Source organism: Penaeus monodon, chromosome 28 (assembly GCF_015228065.2).
Source record: "Penaeus monodon isolate SGIC_2016 chromosome 28, NSTDA_Pmon_1, whole genome shotgun sequence".
In the NCBI taxonomy this organism is placed as follows: domain Eukaryota; kingdom Metazoa; phylum Arthropoda; class Malacostraca; order Decapoda; family Penaeidae; genus Penaeus; species Penaeus monodon.
Window position 1 is genome coordinate 35,808,129 of NC_051413.1, and position 3,201 is coordinate 35,811,329.

At 39.3% G+C, this 3,201-nt stretch overlaps 1 protein-coding gene across 1 annotated transcript in view; it reads left to right on the forward strand.

Moving 5' to 3' along the window:
• The window catches only part of LOC119591569 (gamma-butyrobetaine dioxygenase-like), an 11,542-nt gene that overhangs the window by 4,746 nt on the left and 3,595 nt on the right, over positions 1–3,201 (forward strand). The gene's annotated exons all lie outside the window — the stretch shown is intronic.

Genomic DNA, 3,201 nt, shown 5'->3' on the forward strand with positions numbered 1-3,201 from the left:
AGATATATTCATAGGAGGGGTGACTGATAAGTTTTAGTCTCCAGAAAATGATATCTAATAGAAATCCTTCACTTATTTAGTTTTCAACATAAGCTTCCTGCAAGTCTGCACACCTCTTCCACTGGTGGCGGAGTGTCTGGGAGAGAAATCCTTGGCTGGGGCCTTGAGGTACGCGTCCACCCTTCCATGACCTCCTCACCGGTGGCATAGTGTTGTCAGGTTCCAGAACAGGAAGGAGTCAGGAAGTACAGCTGGTGAGGGATGAGCTGGAACACCACGCTCAGGGAGATTTTACCATCGCTACCACTAAGGTGTGGGTCGGAGATTTGTCCTGATGGATTTGTCCTGACCTCTGGTCAGCATTCTTGACCTGCTGCTTGGTCTCAGGCTAGTAATAATTGACCAAGGACTCGTAGTCTGCAAGACTCTGCCTGTCATACTTGGATTATCTGACGCAGCGTTTGACGGTGTTTTTACCCTCAGCTGAAGATGCTTAATCACAGATCGGTACTCTAGTTATTCCATTTTCTGGACACCTGACTAGTACGTTCGATTCAAGAACTAGTTAGAGGGAAGCAAAAATTGTTAGGATTAAGAAACTTGCTTTTAAACTGAATTAATTTCAGTTTGGCATCTTAATCCATAACCTTTTTTTCCGTATTTAACGTTATTTTAATTTGTGTTTATTTAGGTATATGAAACACAACCTTATGTTTTCTTTTGGTTACTGATACTCTCTTTATAGTGGCACCACACACCCTGCCGACTACATTAACCTAGTCAGTCCCTGTTCCTTTTTGAACTGTATGTTTGGGAAATTTACTAGCGCGGCTCTTTTCCAACAAGTATTTCACTAATTTATGTGTCTCATAAGTACTGTTCAGTCCTGACTCTACATTATCTGTTCAGACAAAGTTCATTATCCAGATCATCGTCTGTTCTAGTATTTGTCTCTTTCAACATTGATGAAGAGGCGTTTACAAGGGAATTTTGCTTATTTTCATGTTTCGCGTTATACTTCATTATGACTAACCCGGACTCAAGGCTTAGGTGATCACAGTGACCTTCCATCTGACGGATTCGTAAAAAAAGTTCAAGCAAACCCTGATTTAATTGCAGTTGAATACATGCGAAATATATTTCCACTTAAAGCATTTCACACAATTCAGACGACTTTGAGGATATGATAAGGCCTTTTTGGAATGGCAACATACATTTATATTTGCATTTTCAGTGACTTCGAGTTCGCTGCCCTCAAATGCCTTTTGGTTATGAAATACCTTTAAATTCATCAAGTCAAATCAAGCATCTACTCGCGAAATAAACTGGTTTCACACAAGTTGTCAGAATAAATGAGACTTTTATACACGAAGTACTACACAGATATAGAGGTGACTGCAGAGAGCACATGTGGAGCCAATTTGACATTCCTTCTTTTTGAGTCCTTCACATTTGTCTCTCTGAAAAATGATTTGGTACTTTCTGGTCACGGATACTGCTTGTGAGGAGATGCTTGCAATTTTTCTTTCCATCTGGCAGCATAAGTATATTATAAAGAAACCTGTTTCTAGTAGTTTTTATCAGATGAAGGCTATCAGCCATGACAGATTTGCCTTTTTAGGTGAGCTGGGTTTTGGAAGCTATTTGTGGTGGTACCGTAAACTGAAGACTCTAAGGTCACTCACCGTGGTAACAACAGGAAAGACAGCTGATTCTATACATTTCATATAATAAATATGTAAATCTTTGTTCATGGGCAATCGAAATAACACGAAGTTAAACTACTTCCATTCAGTAATTAAATCCTCGCATCATGATACTGAACACTATCCTATTCCGTACTTGTATCAACTTCATATCTAAAGAGGTTCATCGACTTTTGGAAGCTCAACTAGTCATTGTAGAATCCAAATGTAGAATTCCACATTTGCTCTTTTAAGAATCTAAATGCTTTGGGGACTTCAAATTCCTCAAAGTTAAGACATCTCGAATGTCTTCCTCTCGCCATCATATCCCTGGCATCCTCTCAAGCAGAATGGTCTTCTGAGTAGGTAAGAGAACAGTCCCGAGCGGATTCTTTACGTTATGAAGGGTTTAGCTGGCCGTCAGGAGGTGCTCCTTGAACTCTTTACTCCCTGGTTTGGAGAGCGTCTTCACTTCTTCTCGCCTTCAAAGCCTGCCGGCTTATTGTTCGCTTCCTATACCTTCCTTTGCCGGTTTATTATATTTGCAGATAATACAGTTTCCCTCTGGGTATATTGGTTTCGTCTTTGTTTCAGTTGGTCATCTTGTTCCGAATAGCATTATTATTTACAGCAAATGCTTCAGAGGTAAATACCAGGTGACCAAGGCCTATAATAACTCGCGCTGAGTAATGGTGTTGTATTCCAGTTTACATAACAATAATAGCACACAAATTTATGATATATGAAGTACTTAAAAAGACAAATAAGGGTAAATAATATCCATTTACAATTTTCTAATTTTCAAGAAAGTGAACAAGAGATAGAGATAGGGTAATGGGGTAGGTGAACATGAGATGCTTATATATATCATTATACTTTACTGTTACTATACTGCAATCAAGCCTTTCATAACACTATCACTATCCCCCTACTGATACGAAGCTTTCCATAATACAACTAGTAAGATAGTTGCACTGCCTTCCGTTCCAATGCCAGATTGGAAAGCCAACATGATTTACATTAACCAAATTTAATAAAATACCTTCTTTTTAGTACCAGATACGAAAAAATATTAGTACTTTCGAATATTGCTTACCTTCTAACGCAGATGTTTAGTTGGTGAATTTCATGCTGCAAAGTTTTAAGGTGTTGAGCTACAGGTTCATCAAATGATTCAGATGCCGTTCACATTCTGCACTGCGAAAGTGGCCGCTGTGAATTCTTGCTCTGTCAAAGTTTGCTATTTTCTTTCCACATAGGTTCAGCCACTTTTCTCTTTCTTCTCCATCCCTCGGAAATCTGTGATTAATTACATTCACAGGCCAGTCACTAAAATGCATCTAATATAGGTCAGGCATTGAACATGACGCCAGATCGCGCGTCTGGAACAGAACACTGGCAGCCAAATTGACTGAGGTTCCGGTCAGGCACACGTTCATACCGACTTCTTGACTAAGTGTAACATTTTAAACATTGCAACAGCTGGATTTTTTTTCTTATTTCTTACCCCCCTTCT